The sequence below is a fragment of the Acanthochromis polyacanthus genome, chromosome 17 (genome assembly GCF_021347895.1).
Source record: "Acanthochromis polyacanthus isolate Apoly-LR-REF ecotype Palm Island chromosome 17, KAUST_Apoly_ChrSc, whole genome shotgun sequence".
Taxonomy (NCBI): Eukaryota; Metazoa; Chordata; class Actinopteri; family Pomacentridae; genus Acanthochromis; species Acanthochromis polyacanthus.
In genome coordinates, this window is record NC_067129.1 from 3,693,484 (window position 1) to 3,711,312 (window position 17,829).

The 17,829-nt window shown below is 40.5% G+C and overlaps 1 long non-coding RNA gene across 2 annotated transcripts in view; it reads right to left on the reverse strand.

Moving 5' to 3' along the window:
* LOC127530623 (uncharacterized) overlaps nucleotides 1–17,829 on the reverse strand; it is a 116,268-nt gene that overhangs the window by 26,733 nt on the left and 71,706 nt on the right. Inside the window, exon 4 of one of the 2 annotated variants that reach the window (XR_007937269.1) lies at nucleotides 9,970–10,151. The exons of the other annotated variant lie outside the window; for it this stretch is intronic. This is a non-coding gene — a long non-coding RNA (uncharacterized LOC127530623). The remainder of the gene's footprint in view (nucleotides 1–9,969; nucleotides 10,152–17,829) is intronic. 2 annotated transcript variants of the gene reach the window in all.

The window sequence follows — 17,829 nt, forward strand, 5'->3', positions numbered from 1 at the left end:
TTTTGCCCGTTTATCCAAAATATTACCATTTTGAAATAGATCTGCCTTTGAAACCATGTTAGAAGGCCTCCTGTGCTTAAACACAACCAACCTCATGTCAGATAAACCTTTACAGGGCTCCGGTTAATGCATTAGCCTCTTCTGCTGTGCTAATGGCAGCAGCTAAAGCTACACGGTGGCGATTGACAGCAACCCACCCATGAACCTCCTGACTGATGTTGGATCAACTAAAGAGGCTGCTGATGATCCATGAAAGTCGGGCTTACCAGGATGAGTCTGAGTCATACCCGATGGTGAGTTTTCTCTTTTTCTGCTGAGCAACGTGTTCGGTGCTACACACCTGAAGGAGTGTGAAGGAAGACAGACTTAGGAAAAAGAGAGAAATGGCAGAGAGAGGGCAGAACTTTGAAGCACAGAGAGAAGTTTTTAGGGGTTAAATCAACAACTTTGCATGAAAGTTTTGTTGGAGATGCATGATTATGTGTTCCTGTACATACGATTGGTGCACAAACGGATGTGTACATGAAGGACTTTCTGCTTAATAGGGGGTACAGTTTGTTGCTTTTGCATGCTACCGTAGTTCTTTAATATCTCTTATTTCAAAAGACACTTCTATGACAGAATATGGGATCACTGAGGACACTACATCTCTTCATTGTGCAATGTTTGATCAATCTTTACATCACATATCCTGCCGCCGGTAAACAGGAAATGCACAATATCAGTTAGGACAAACAACAGCAAGAACACGGCCTTGCATTTGCTTATTGAGTTACAGTTCCTGATGCATAAAAGCCATTAGTTGTTTTCTTTTGAATGGGCCCAATTCATGGCAAATCTCATCAAAGTCCAGACGCTTAGGATGTTATGAGGATTCTGAGCTGAAATCACAAGCATTTCCTGATCGCTAAATCCACTTGCAAAGTATAATTTGATCCACTGCAGACACGATGCAAGCAGCAGTGAGCGCTGGGATAACATGGATCGAATCCTACAAAAGGAAACCATGGGGTTCCTTGATTTTTCTTGTAAAATTGCAGCTTTAATATTAGAAGAATTCAGAATCTTGTCTTGCATTTTTACGACTCCATATATCTTGAATTTCCCTCTGGATTAATCAGGCATCTGTCTGTCTATCTATTCATCTACAATCTATCCATAGTCTATCCATCCATCCATCCATCCATCCATCCCATCAGGGAATATTCAAGTTTGTTGTTTTGAAAATTTAAAACTTTAATCACGGAAATTTTTCATTTTTTCTGCCATGACATGATTGCATCTGATCAGTAAAAAGCACTGTGATTGGCTTCGAATCTCTCACATTTTCCAAAGCCTAAAAAAAGGAGCCAAAAAGAGGGGGAAGTCTAAAATTACAATATGCTCAAAGCACATTTTTTGCCCACTAATGCCAAACAAGCCCTGCCTCCTCCATCTTTAATGCATGTATGGTAACTTGTTTTCTTTCACCCACACATGCACGTGGATCACAGAAGTCGCTAAGAATTATTGAAGTGAAAATGTTCTAATAGATGGTGCAGTTTCAGTTAATCCTCGCTTTCTTTTGTTCTATTTCAGTCTCATTCGGTCACTGTATTTTTACTGGCAGGAAATCTACACAAACAAGCATGCAAATAAAGCTCCGGAACAAAGAATAAAATCAAATAAAAGGATGTTTGTGGCTGATGCTCAATGAAGCTGCCACACAGCGTTACAGCCTGAGCCGAGACACACAGCAGAGCCGCATACCTCATCACAGAGCCCAGGATTATGCTTTTTAAACAACATCTATCTCTCCTTCTCCTGCGTCCCTCTTTTTCTCTCTCCCGTCTTCAGGAGGACGGGACAAACAAGCCGATGCACATCCAGACTGTAAACCATTATCTGAATCCTCGTCCGTCTCCTGTGTGTGTTGACAGATACTACAAATTACTAAGTTTGTGTACTATTTTGCTTGGCTGTTTACGGTTTGGTTTTCCTGTGTATAAACAGACGTGGTTCACATCGCCGAGGGCAGCCGGTGTTTTTAGGTCTTCATTCATGAGCCGCTGCCTGGAAGGTTGTGTGTTGTTGTCTGTGTGGTGTTGCAACCAATCTGAGAACCAGACCAAACAACCGATCAGTCCGAACCATAGCCAGCAAACATGCTCCAAATGGATGCTCTGAATTCGGTGATCATCTGAGGCGGATCTTCTCAACAGATCAGTCAGTACAAACTCACACATAAAAACTTCATTTCAAATACTAGCTAAGACTCTGGCTGTCAATAAAGGCTAATTATGGCACAATTCTGGGGGGGTAAATGTATGTAAAGTTTTCAAGCAACCCCATTGTGCATTGCGTGAGACATAAATTCAGCTTGTATTTCCATCATCCCATTGCATTTTTATATCCTGCGACCACAACAGGAAAAGCATCTTGAGCTGTTTTCACACATGGCAACACTGTTGGCTTCATCAGCGTGCTAAAGTGACGGCAGTCGGTCATTCAGACTTATGTCACTTTACGTTAATGTTCCCTGTGGCTTCATTCCCATGCCCACTGCACACGGGATTGGATGTACGATCCATAAAAAAGCACTATTAATAAACAAAAGACTATAGCAGTGTATTAAACTGTCTAAGGAGCTAACAGCCTTTATTTATGATTCACTACAGACTGGAAATACTGTCAGCGTGTGATGATAATCTAACTACTACTTCACGAGCAGTAAAATAAAAACATCCCAACAGCTGTGAAGGAGCTCATGACTCAACCGAAGGGACGTCTTTCTAGTTAACAAATGATTTAACTGTAGCATATAAACTGAGATCCTGACTGATCCTTTCTCATTGTTAGCTGTAATTCATTAGTAATTAAGGATCTTACTGCTGTTTCATTCAACTCTTTCTCTTTGGAGACGCCCATCGTGCTGCTGTTTGATGCAAGTATTTAATAAACTCAGAGGAAACACTCCAAGAAACTAAACTTGAGCCCCTGTTAATGTTTTGGATTGCATTTATTATTGGCGATTCTCCTTAATGTGACTTGTTGACAAGGTCTTCCTGGAGGTAAAGGTTTATTTTTGAAACATTACCAGAGTTAATGTGTAACTGAGGGATTTTTGAAGTCCATGGGATAAATCTTGCATACATTTTTATTGAAAGTAAAAAAAAAAAAAACTATTGTTTTTTATGTTCATTATGATCATGTCTTTACATATTTTATAATTATTTATGATGGAAACAATCACTTATTAATAAAAAATGACTGGATATCACTAAAATGCCAACTAAATAACCAACCGAATTTAATAACAACCACCTTCTAATTAGTTAAACAATAATATAATGAGTTTATTCAGAAATAGTTTGGATTGTGTTCTTTTCATTAAGTTGGGATAATCATGATAGATATTTCTTTTTGGCAATATATCACATTTAATATGAAAAATAACTACCTAAATCATTTTAAAATAAGTTCCCCGTTCCAAAAACACCTCTCCAGGAAGTGTGTTAATTCCAGATCACATGACCTGCTCCTCATGATGTCATTTCCTCCTGAAGAAAAAACTGGCCAGACTCCAAGGCTTTCTGAGTTATTTGAAATAAAGTAGTCCACAGGTTTACTACAATATCTTTAGAAATAACTTTCAATTTTAATTTTACTCAGTTGTATGTATAATATTTAGAAGAATCTTTCTCTAAAATGTCACGTGGTGTTTGGTTATAGGCGGCCATGTTGGTTTTAGACCTGAAAACAGCAAAAAATGTGAACTACGATACAAAAAGTCCCACAATTATATATGAAGAGTTCATTTGCAAAAACAGATAACTCCCTTTTGATAAATTTTCAGAAAACATTTTTTATTGTTTACTTGAGATAATATCAAACTGAAGTTGAGTGAATTTGACTCAGTAGAAAAATACATGACAAAATAGAGAAAAAATAAATTATTAGCGTTCTTATTTTTGTTATCTCAAGTAAACAATAAAAAAATGAGTTTTCTGAAAACGGAGTTACCTGTTTTAGCAAATGAACTCTTCATATTGACCACCAGGTCTGACCTAGCAAGACCAGGGTGCTCATTCAGACATGAAGCCGACATGTTCAGATGCCCTAGAGGGCTTATCAAGTGAAAAATAAAGGTTCATTTACATCCTACATCCCTTTTTTGTCGTTTTGTCTATTATTATTGCTTATGGTAACATTTCACTCACCAACATAATTACTGGGTTATGAGGGGCTGTGGTAACATCATAATTAGTCCAACAGAACAACAAGCAGTCAAATGATCAACATATCTGCCGGCAACAAAACAAAAACCCAACGCGACTTAAACAAGAAAGCAGGCAAGCAAACAGTTATCACACCAGATGTCAACCAACAATCCAACCAACCAGTCATCTACAGCAAGTGGAAACATAGCAGGAGTCCCGCAAACAGTCAATCAGCTCAGCAGACAACAAACCGGCCGCCGACCAAACCATCAATCAGACCGTCACGACGTCAGCTCCCCAACCAAACAGCCGTCTGCCGAGGAGGCGACCGCACCGGGCAGCCACACCTTGGGGTTTGGCAGTGTGCAATGTGTGGCCTTAAGACAATCCACCGGACTGTGTTTGTCATTACAGCGCCACAGCGTACAATCAAATGATGAAGATTAACGACATGCAGACCCGAGAGATTATGTCTTTGTTTACTCCAGAAAAAGGGCCAGCGGTGCACAACTAAGCCGAGCCCAAACAGCAGATCAGCGACTGTGCAGAACAAACGCACCTGCTGGGGAGACCTTTTACCTACCGCTAAAATCCAACCTACATCGTACAGACCGAACACTGACTCGTTTCACCAGGTAGGACGGATACAGGAATCTGTCACTGTAGCAGGAATGGACAAAACTTACACTACAACACAAGTGTAAGTGGGCGATTGTTAACCATTACTGTAAGGCTGCAGTTTGTTTTAATTACTGATTATTATAGCAATTTTGAATTCATATAGGGGTTTCTATTGTATTGAATTAATAGTTTGCTGTGCAAACTATCAGGAAATAGCTCCCATAGCCCATGCAGATTATTTTAAATGCCTCTTTTTGTCCAAACAACAGTCTAAATCAGATATTTAGCCTACTATTACGCAACACTAAAAAGCTGATTGCAGTGATTTTTACTTAAAATTCACAAAAACAATTTGTGAATTATCAAAATTTCACCCCCAATATTATGCTGACCAACAAATTGGTTTAATAAACCTTGCAGCAATTAAAATTACTGCATTTTCAGCAACAAATATGGGTCATGTTAGATTGAAAAACCACACAAAAAAAAAGACATCTTATTCGTGTTTAGGCTCCAGAACCACAAATCAAAATCAGTGACTCACCGGGAGATTCTAGGAAATAATAACAAGTTGATTAACAAAGAAGACAGACGTACAGTACATACAAAATAAATTTTAGACTTAGCGTTTCTCATATAAGTTACTGTCAGTAGCCTATCATTATGCATGCTAAGGCTTGTACAATTTCCATTTTTTTGTTCGTCAGAAGTTGTTCTTTTCCAAAACTGAACTAAAAAATTAACATAATCTTAGTTTAAAATCCCTATTTGTATAACCAAAAATAAAAATGTATTCTGCAATTTTAAACATTGTCACAAGGTTGGGGATTCTTTTTTCTCCTTTCTGTTAATTTGCAGTCATCTAAACTTTTACACGACTAGAAAACTCCATCATCTTGTGTATTTCTCACATGTTTATACTTAAAGTAACACAAAAAAGATTGCGTGAGCGTGGGGTTTTTGATTTGCAACATTTTGTGACAAAAGAAATCAAAAAACGGATCAGTGGTGAGTTGCCAAATTATCATGTACTCATTCATGAGTTGTTAACAGATCTGGGAATCAAACCTCCGAAGCTGTCAGTGTCTACATTAAGAACCAGAGGGTTTACAGCTGCAGCAATAAAGAAAGATATTATCTGCATCAGAGGAGCCTGCCTCGGTTCTGAACTGAAGACGCCTCTCAAATAGGAGGTGAAATGACCCCTCTCGGCCTTAAAAGAGAAGTCCAGTTGCTTTTTACTGAGGATCCAAGGATTGCCACAACCTGGATGACTGAGAATCTACACAGACATATCATCTACTCTGCCACACCTCTATAAAGAAACCTGACAAATTGGTTTAATTGCCAAAAGGGGTATGATAAAGGCCCAGACAGTCACATCAAAAACCTGCCGTTGCTACAGAATCTCCCCTCAGATGATGACTCACTCATCTTTCAGTCACTGCAGCTGATCCGAACACTGTCAGATCATAACCAATTTATCACAGCGATCTAATGAGAGCGCGTTCTGCTTGAGGAGCTTCTGGAAAGCCAGGCGTGACCGCCAGAGTCTGACAGAGAAAATAAACACCTCCTGTGTGATCTCTCATGCCTGGTTAACACCTCTGACAACACGCTGTATTTCACACAATCATCAGACAGTGGTGTCTCACAGCAGATGTGGAGTCCAGCGAAGCGTGAGGCGTCTTCTTTGGATGGGAGAGCCGACGATGCGCTGCTCTGTCGGTGGGTGAGGCGAGGTTTTGTCAGCACGGCTGCTAGTTTTGATCAACCGTTAACTGCGTCGCGTGTCTCTTTGGTTATGTTTGGTGTCGTGTTTTATGGAAAGACGGGGCTGTGTGAGGTCTGATCATGATAAAGGCAGGATGAGCAAGTCTTTATGCGATGTCCTGTGATGACATTTCTACATAAACATACAGCCCAAACACCTGCATCATCATGGCAACGCCCGCACATTCACAGAAATTAATACGTCATCTGACTACACGTTAAGGAAGCATCTATCATGCAAACCTAATCAGCTCAGAGTTTCAGTCTTCTTTAAAACCATCAATAGTCGTTTTATTTAGATTCCTTTGGTCATTCTTTTCAGTAGTTGTTGCTGTTTAGTTATTGCACCTTCTATATTTGCCCATTGTGCACTTAGAACAGAGGTTGGGTGTTGATGTATTTTGTAAACATTTGATCAGAGAGAACATCCGGTGCTGCAGATAAGAACTAATAGAACCTCTTGAGTTGTTTCTCGACTACAGAAATATTGAAAAGTAGAAGCACCCTCGAACTTTTAAAATAAAGTTTTATTGTAGGTTTTGTTAAATATAGAACTTAGTTAGAAAATGTAAAGAAACAGTCTTGTAAGGTTGGGTGCTCTGAGACAGAACCCTCCATCCATCCATCCATCCATCCATCCTCTATACACCGCTTTATCCTCACTAGGGTCATGGGGGGTGCTGGAGCCTATCCCAGCTAGCTCAGGCGAAGGCAGGGGACACCCTGGACAGGTCGCCAGTCTGTCGCAGGGCTACATATACAGACAAACAGTCACACTCACATTGAGACAGAACCAAATTATGCCAAAAATGTTGCAGTTCCTCAAACGGCCACTTGAGGCTGACTCCAAAAGTGAGTCAACCCCCATCGATCCCCATGTTAAAATGTCCAACTTTACAGCAGAAATAAGCATTTTCACAGCTTGGTAGAAATAATATTTTTGGTGTCAATAGCTGATTTCACCACTCATGACAACTGTGCAGTGGTTATTTTATATATATATAACAAGTAGTTCTATTGTTTTAAGGCTTAAACTTATGCACAATAAAGGGTGTGGCAGGTCAAGACCATCACAGGACAATCGATGGCCCAAAGAGACCTCCGCTCCTCTAATACTCCACATCTTTACTATGTATGGTTGATTTTCAGCAACAAATGTGGGTCATGTTTCGTTGAAAAACAGTTAGAAAGAGACAGGCCATGCTAAGATAGCAACAGTCATCCACTCTTCAGGACAACTATGTCTAAGGTCAAGGAGGTCCATCTTTACAGTCTATTGACCACACACCAGCTTCAGCCTCCTGTATGAAAGAGCCATGCACAACAGGCCCATCCACCCACTCCAACCTCCATATCCTCCATAAATCACATTACTCCCTGAAATGGCCCTAAATATTGCCACTGGATGTAAATTATGAAGTGATGACCTGCATGAGACACTGTCTTGCATAAACGGTCTACTAATAAAAATAATATGAGTAAACTTTACACTGCCAGTACTCCAGGATTATCGTGTTGAGACACGGCAGGAAAATAATATAAAGATTATTACCACAGAGGCAGATCCTGTTAAGCTGCATGCCAGCTCTGTCTCCAAATATAATTACTAAACTGCATTCTCAATTACGTCTTGGGAAGTGTATTTACTTGTACCGCTTTGGGAGTGTTTGGAATCAATATATCTTGGCCATTTATGGTATTGTTTTTCAACTGTGACTCATTTTGAGCAAATCAACATCATATCTTAAATGGGATCCCTGTGGAAACCCAGAAAATGGAGTAGAAGCTTCCAGCTGGTTGTGAAAGAGTTGTACATTTTACCAAACCAAACCAAGCGGGTTTGAAGTCTAACCAAACAGCAAGAGAAAACGATATTTAAATCTAAAAAAAACAAAGGTTACACAGATGAAAACTTTCGGCTTCATATGTGAAGCTGTTTTGTACTGAGGTCTACACATCCCAACTTCAACATCGTGGTTCAAAATATAGCTGAGAATGCAGTTCAGTTGTGGGACACTGCATTCTGTGATCTTTGTTGTCTTTTCCATTCACCCTTAAAAAGCCGGGACCGAGTATACTCGTTCGGGCTTACTCGTACACACAGTCGAAACTGAACATTCTCGACTCAACACGTGTGACTTGTTTATGATTGCTAATTAAGATAAAATATGCAATAGTAAGATATAAACGTTGGCCCCAAATTTGCTTATTTCAAACGATAAAGCCATATGAGCAGTTATAACGAAGCCGCTATTACGAAGCTCTTATCGGGGCTGCGTACCAGCTGAAATTCAATATGGCGAACGTCTACGACAATGCGACCTTGCAAGACTTGATCGATATGTTTATGGATTAGGTGGTTTTAGTATATGTACTTCTCCAGAAACATGGCCTTGTAAGGTCTAATTTAGGGGCCATTTACACGAGGACCATCTTAACAGAAAACGCAAAAGTGGCGTCTTGTCATTTCACGTTTAGACGAGCGGTTTTGAAGGAAATCTGCGTATATACGGTGACTCTATAGTGTGTAGAATTTGATTGGATATGCATGCCAGGCAGCTGGGTGGTGCTGTGATAAAACTCCGCCATGTCTATGGCGCATGCGTACTATCTTCCTTTTCGGATCTCCGCCGCGGTAAATGTTCATGAATGGAATCTGTACAGATTCTGTACGTTTGTTGGTACGACTCCTGTAGTGTACATCGAGCTGCCAGAATTGCTTGACGGTACGAAGGATGGAAATAATCACACATCTTTGTTTACTTCCTTGTACCGGCCGGCAAACCAAAGCACCGGCGCACGTATGTGACGTAATCGCGTACGCGACGTGGTCAGATCTCGGCAAAGTTTTGCGTTTTGCTGTTTAGACGGAAACGTAACGGCGGAGCGTTTTCTACTTTTCCATTCTTGAGGCCGGTTTCAAATTTTTGCGTTTTCAAGCCCCCAAAACGCCGTCCTCGTATAAACGATAGGGTGTTTTGTTGAAATATTTTGCCGTTTTTACCTGCAAGCGTCCTCGTGTAAACGGCCCCTTAGTCAGGAGTTTTTTTTGCCCAATATACCACTTGTGTATCATGTTTGGGCCTCTTTGGAAGTCTGTTAGTTGTTGCATCTAGAAAATATTACTGTTCGCTTCATAGCTTAATAATGCTGTGAGCTGGGAGCTTTTGACAGTGATGTAGTGCTCGTGTGTGGGTAATATTGGCAGTTACTACTCCTGTTATTACTGCTAACACTTGAATCAAGGCTGTGTAAATGTATGCCTCAGTGGGTAGAGCATGGTGCTATGAAAATAAACATGTAATTCTCAGGTCCGATGTGAATACAAGAGCTCGTCAAATGTTAAATAAAACGTCTTTAAACATGACGTGCTAACCTCTCCCCTGGTTCCTCCTGGAGGCCCTGCCCTGTTTGATGTTCTGGATGAGAGGCAGTGTTTGCTAATGCTGCACCACAGCCAGAGACCCACCAGGTCAGCACTGCTGCAGGTTGGGTCATGTCTGACTAGCTGTGGGTGGGAAGCATCACCGGAGAAATGCCAGCAGGGAGAAGGAGGACCTGAGAAAAAAGAAAAAAACTGTGTTGTACTCTTTTTTTTGTCAATTTGTGTTACATCTGTGGCATCAATCAAGCACGATGATACAGTGTCTGCTGCTAATACTTCTACTAACATTCTTGACTTGGCTATCTGAGGGAGTTTTTATCTTCCCACCAACTGTTTGAGCGGAGATGGCCTGAATATTCGGATCCATTCCTCTGGTCTCCCGGACCGGAGGAGACCCGCCTGAGTTTTCGGATCCGTTCGTCTGGTCTCCTGGGTCCAAATTTTGCCTTCGTTTTGTCTTCAGTTAAACTGAAGAATTCCCAAACAGCGGAGGTCTTCAGCATCTTGTCTTGTGTTTATGCAACGAAGTGAAGCGTGACGTCAGAGTCGGCAGCAACCTGGCCATTCGGGTGGTGTTTACAAACACGAATGGAGGAGCCGAGATGAGCCGAAGTGGGCCAAAAGGCGAACGGAAGAGACGAGCTCCGAATAGTCCTACAGTATTTTCGTCTGGAGGGAGGAGGGGGTGATCACATAGACATATGTGTATATGTTTATGTGATCACATGACGGGATGAGCCGATATGAGCCGATGTGGGCCGAAGGCAGAGGGAAGACAGTAACGCCGAATATCCGTTCCGCCCGGTAACATCCAACGGGGGGGGGGGGGGGGGGTTAATATCCGGATACGGCCGTAGCGAACGAATATTTGGATATTCGGGATATTCGGATCCAGCCCAACATATCAGCATAGATCCTAATTTGAAAAAGGAGGACATAAATAAGATCTTTGTTTGGTGACCTTTATCACTGAGCCACTTCAATGAAAAGCTTTTTTAAATTTGTTAGCATGTCCATATGGTGGTGTTTTGTTTTTTTTTTTCCACGCTACAAGACATATAATGAGCTAAATAAGCAGTCAGTAACATCCAAAAACACAGATTCACACTTCTGGGGTTTTATATGCAACAAACCTAAAGAACCAAACCTTTCAGTTAGCAGGGTGGAACTTTCTCTGTCATTATTGTTCTTTAGAATCGGTGTTCAGTTCTAACACGCACAGCATGCGTGTGCATAATGACAATAAAAAGCATTCTATTCTATTCCATTCTATTCTAAATACAGCACCCTCCATAATTATTGGCACCCCTGGTTAAGATGTGTTAAAAGCCTTAACATAAATTCAGTTTTTATTGTAGAAGCATACTCTCACACTGAAATAGTTGAAAAATGTATTATAGGAGAAGATCAGGTGCTGTTTTGTTGGCAAAAGGCGTTGTACAAAGTATTAACATCAAGGGTGCTAATAATTGTGGCACACATGACTTGATGTAAAAGAATTATTTCTTAATGTGTGATTTTTTTTCCCCACTGAGTAAATGCACTTGAATTAAAGGTTGGATTTTCCTCTTTTTTCATTGTGGTCCTATATTATTTAGAAAAAAATAATTTATTAGAAGCTAAAGAAAACATCTTAACCAGGAGTGCCAATAATTATGGAGGGCACTGTAACCAAAACAGCAAATTAGTCCAAACTCAAGCTCATGAAAAGATCCTAAACTCTAATAATAAATCAGTATAAATACATCATAGTGGGGCCAAAATGAGAACAGATTTATCCTGCACTATTGGCAGAAAGTTAAATTTAAGCCTGCGTTTACTTCGTGGTGATTATAGATTTTTAAATTTTATTATCATCCGCTCATAATTAGTGTGACTACCACTTAGTGCAGTTTGTAAAAATCACACAAAGCTCGGTGAACAACTTGACGTGCCGTGGCCTCGTTTGCCCCCTCGTCCTTTACAGCGCTGCTAATCCACAGATACACCGGAGATCCCTTTATGCATTCTCCATGAGTGGAGGTCTGCAGCTCTGAGCGCAGCCAGCCTAACTGCCCCTCCGGAGACCAACACAAACAAGGGAGCCTGAGCCTGTCAATTACCCCCAGGAGCCGGCAGACCCGAGCACATGGGATGCCGCTAACGTACACACATGCACGTCAGCAGAGGAGCAGTGGCATCATGGATATGTATGACACACGCAGACAGCTGTGATTTCCCCAGGTAGCCGCTCTAAGCCTGCAGAGGGAGGATTTGTCAGAGGCCTCGTTTAACACAGATGTCAAAATGAGAGCGGTGGGTGGGTCTGAGGGGGGCGAGGTCGATTTTTGACAGAGATGTTCCTCTTTGATTGACAAGGAGACAAGCTCTCAGTTTAACCCGCCGCGTCAGACGGAGCATCTCCTGAATGATCAAGTGGCAGCACAACTCAATTTAAGCAGCCGCTGGCATTCGGGAGGTTTTGTGGGGTCAAAGGGGGTTTTGCATTTGAATTTGCCACAGTTTTTTGGTGTGCTGCTGAGAATATTTGCTACCCATGCGGCTCTAAGGATGACTGTGTTGGTTGACCCTCTAAATTTTCCTTTTGTGCATCCAGCAGGTCAAATTTCTCACTTATCCATGAAAACACACATGCTATCCATACTGTTCACTGCTCAAACCACTGTTTATCCATACCGCTACATGTGCAGGTATTTGTAGTATTATTTTAATAACTAGCAGTATTTCTTTAAGTATGTTCTTTTAATGAATCCTTCTTGAGCACACTAATCCAACTTAGTCCATTGTGATGAGTTTTTGTGTATTTGTTTTGTAACAGTTCTGATCAGTTAAAGCTGTTTTTTTAATCGGATTTGGAATTTTAAAATGTCTGTCTGGACAGTTGCATGTATTTTTCCTTCATAAATGTATGATTTTAACATTTATTTGAGCTGATTTATTGCAGGCTCTCTCTTTTTTAAAAAAATTATGGCTTGTGCCGTTATGGATCTACTAGTAAGATGTTTTACGACTTTTGTTTTTGATTAATGGAAACATTCTTAGAATTTCACCGGCACAATATGAATGCCCCTGTGCATGTACAGATGGGGTTTATCTATCATGTAGAGCATCCACAGCTATCATATTCATATATGTTGTGCGCTCATACCATTCCGGGTATACTGTTCTTTCTGTTCATGCTGTATATAATGCACTTTACTGCTGCTTTTGCACTTCCGCTGAGACATTTAACTGCATTTTGCTGTCCGAGTACTCTGTGCAAAGACAATAAAGTTAAAAAAACACAACTTCCAAATGCACTGGCAGGAAATTTGATACATTCATAGTCTATCTATCTATCCATCTGACTTGTGGTAATTTTGTATGACCCTCTCTTGTTGTTGATTTTACCTTTTAAAACTCATCTCCATCTATCAAAGTTACAAATTTATTATTTTTATGGAGTCACGGACCCTCTCTTGTCTTAATATGCCTTAAATCTAACTCAGCACTGGAGCTCACCTACAACTCTCCTCAAACACATGCTGCTGTCCGCTACACAATGGAAAGATGTAATATTGGAGTAATTCAGCCGAACGTGATCGAACCACAAACCGAATCTGAAGACGAATGGTGACTCACAAAGCCCCACCCTGAACATTCCCAGGATCAGTTCCCAAGATTTGTAACCTAAGAAAACACAAACGTGTGAATCTGAAACAGTCATTGACATTGACTCCCCAGTTCACTAATAATATGTCTTCCAGGGCTTAAAAAACACCATATGGACACCACATGTTACCACGGTAAGGAACATGGATTTTACCGTATAAAGTCTTTAATAAAGAGAACAGAAGTAGCATGTTGTGTGTGTCCTTCTTTTTAGGATGCAGATTTACACAGATATGTGCACACAGGAACGGTTTAACGTTGACTGGCAGACGTGATGCTGCGTGTCAGAGGAAGATGCTGAGTAACGGCAAAAGTAAATTGCTTAAGGAGTAAATTAATGCAATGTTTTTTGTGTAATTTATTACTCAATTTGAAGAACAACCCCAACACGGATCAAATCATGAAAATGGAATCCAGTTTTTTGTCCATCAGTAAAGAAAGATGGTCTAAAGCATCTACTGCGTTCACGATTCAGAGAAATCCTTTGAATAGATAGTTGTGGTTTTTGAAGCACATGAAGATTATTTGGTGTTTAAAACAACGGCTCTAATCAGGTTTGAAATAGAAGTCTGAACTGAGTTCTATGTTAAAGATTGTTGAAACACATTATTTCAGCATACAGAGCAAAGAACAGTAAAATATTTTAGAAAAATGGCTTTTATGTGTCTGGAAGTTATTTATCGTTCAACAAAATATGTGGTGCTTTCTTTAGATTCTCTTACTTTTTTTTTTAAGAAAACAGGTGATATTTTTGGTTGAAAAAGTTTTTGCAGACAGTTCAAGAAATCTGACTTTGCTCTCCTGAAACTAATTATTTAAAAAAAAAAAACACTTCTAGAAGATTTGTCTTTGTGACTTTGTTAAATGGGCGTCGCTGCCCAGGGGAAACTTTTTGACCTGTTACCTACCAGGCCCAAAGCATTGCTATGTGGAACTCCACCTTAATGAACTCCTCCAACTGTCTGGAGCGTGGGACGCATGAGAAATACCAAAAAGGAAAGCAAACTTAGAAATGTAATCTCATCTCCTGAACCTGTCTGCTGCTCTTAGGTTACACTTGCAAACAAACGCTGTGTGGAGGAGAAAAAACTCAACCCCTCGGGAGGGGAAGGCAACCCAGACAATGATTGGCAGCAGCTTAAAGCACCTGTCTGACAAAGACAGATCGACAACACGCACACAAACATGCAAACAAACACCACAACCTGTCCTGTTCTGTGCCTTCACAAATGAGGCAGAAAGAGAAAAAGTCTTTAACTCGCTACTGCCCATCCAAATTGGTGCGAGAGGAGGAAAGGCGAGGAAGCGGCGTAACAAAATGAACGTGGGACATTATGCAGAGGCAAACAGCGAGCGTTTGCTGGATGAGGAGGAGGAGGAGAAGATGTGGTGACATCAGACTTAAAGCCTAGAGATGGGGCTTGTTAGCAGGAAGCTCTATTAGGTTCGCCTCCTGCCCTCTTCTCCATTCTCCTTTGTCCTCCTCACCTCTCCCTGCAGACCTAAATTGGCCTCCAGAACTCCACCTGACTCCCCTCCCAACCTGCAGCGCTCATGTATATGCATCTCAAATCCCCTCTAGACACGGGCAGATAGGCAGACCCGGCACAGCACCACGTTCACCTAACAAAAGCAATTTGTTACGATAGACCGTTTGGGTCAAGTACCCTCCGTGTTCCCCCTCAATTGTTTTAATCAGGCCAAGGTAGCAGGAGAGAAAGGGCTCTGAGGCACCTAAAGGCACCTTCCCTCCTGGCCATTATCCTCCGGTGGGTGAATCGTGGATGTGGCTGTTAAGAGAGACGGACGTGACAGCCCGTCTGTTCGACAAGTCAATTAAAGCAGTCCGGAACTTTTTTAAGGGTGAAGGATGCATATAGACATATATGTTTTCAGGGGAATTAAAGGACAAGTTTGACAGCAGACTCATGGAGGTGAATGTGAAGAGGGAAAAACACTTGTTAAACGGAGACTTTGACATTTGTTATGGGAGTTGTTAGAGTTCACTGGAGCAGACAAATGATCACACTGCAGAGGAAAGTTTGCACATTTGTCCTGTGGCTTCTTTAAAGGACTATTACAAACTTTTCACTGTTCATGCTGTTTCAACTATTATCTTTCTGGCAAATTGGCATGTTGACTAAGATAACCAGTAATTTATCGCAGACATCAAAGTAGCAGATCAAACTTCATCTTTCTACTCATGCTTTCACCTTCCTGTCGTACTGGGGGTCAAATTGACCCATTTTAAAGTTTGAAAATGTGGGGAAAATATGTGTATTTTCACAGTAAAACTTCTGATATCCACATTTTTAACATTTTTGGGAAATCTTTGAACATTTTTTGATGGGAAAAAAAGTGTTAAAAATGTTTCTTTAAGAGCATTCATTAAAAAAAAAAAATCAACCAAAATCCAGCGAATTTCACTGGATTTTGGTTGATTTTTTAATGAATGCTCTTAAAGAAAATATTAGAAGTTTTACTGATATATATATATATATATATCATTTTAGATATTTTGGGGATTTTTTGGAAATATTTAAAAGAATTTTCTTTCCAAATTTGGAAGATTTTTTAAAATAAAACTTTTAAGGGAAACTTTCAAGGAATTATTGAAATTTTCTTCCTGAAGGTTTTGCAAATTTTCAGAAATTTGGAGAATTTTTTTTTCAGATTTTTGGGATTTTTTCATACAAGGAAAAAATATTTTTTTGTTGACCTTAAATGAGGACAACAGGAGGATTAAAGCCAAACCTAGCCCGGATTTACTGCACTTTCTTCCTCTTCGGCTGCAGTGAATTCAGAGTTGACCTGCTCTATACGGAGAATGAAATGCAAGAACATTTCCGTATTCTTACCTAGAGATTTTTTTATCTGCAAAGGTGGCTTCTAAGTGTTCCAAATCAGAGCCACCAAAGTTTCTTAACCAGCTAAACTTTTCCAACATTTATGTCGGATGAGTGCCGAGTCTGGTCTCAGCTGTTTTGTCGAGACCCTGCAGCGTCATACGTGAATGTCTGTCCAGACAGAGACAACCCTGCCGCTGGTGCAGAGGCACAAAAAGAAACAGACACATCCTGAACGGTTTATGTGTATTTAATATTTCTCCTCCAGCTTTGATTCAGCGGCCAACTTGGAAGCTCCAGAGGCAAATGACATTTCAGACTGCTAGAGAGCGAAGCGATGCGAGTGTCTTCCAGCTCGATATGTGTCATTTACTTGGCTCTTGTCCCGACTCAGGTCAAGTGAGAATAAGCAACAGCTGCAGGGACAAAAGAGTAAAAATGCAGATGGATTCCACTGATTAAAAAGAAAAACAAACGTTCATGTCTCGAGGCGGCCCTGCCCAAGATTCAGCCTCTGTACAAAGACTCCTAATGTTTTGACACCAAAAAAAAATCCACCGGTGTTGATTCTACCTGCTGGAAGACATCATAAAAAAACATGTTCAATATCTCTTTGACCTCAGGCAGCTTCACTTGAAATACAACTGCATGCATGTGAGCAGATAATGGAATTATATTTCATTTTAAAACAAGCAGAACATGACGTTAAGCTCAAAAAGCCTGGAAGGTTTCTGAGTGGCCGTCACAATCTCAAGACTTAACCCCAATCGAGAATGTGAGGTGGGATCTGAAGAAAGCTGTTGCGGCAAGTAGACCTAAGAACATTGCCGACAAGGAATGGGATAAAATTCCCAAGGAGCGCTGCCAGAAGCTTGTTAGAGACGATACCTCCCGCCTACAGCAGGTCATTGCAGTTAAAGGGCGCTGCAACCTGCTCTTGGTAAAAAAGTTGAAATTTTGGCTGGATTTTGAATCAAATCTTGATTTTTGCTTTTGCATTATATTTCAATAAACTAACTGTTCACCTCTTGCATGATTTAGTCATCACCTGCTTTTATAATGCTGCTCATTTTCTCAAAAATGTCAGAGAGGTTGAATCATTTTGCATGCAACTTTATGTCAATATAATGATGAAACAGACGTAAGGTTAAATGCTGCTTTATGAACACTCACAGGTAGATTTGTTTTGCATAAAAAAATAATAGCATTTGACATTCCAAAACAAAACAGACATTGAACCTGACAGGCAGGTACTTGGTCGAATGACAAGACAAAGAAAAGGACAAAAAAATGTGCTCAGTGTTCTGCCATTCACCAATATAGCAGCAAGGGCAAATAAAAAGATAGTATTTGC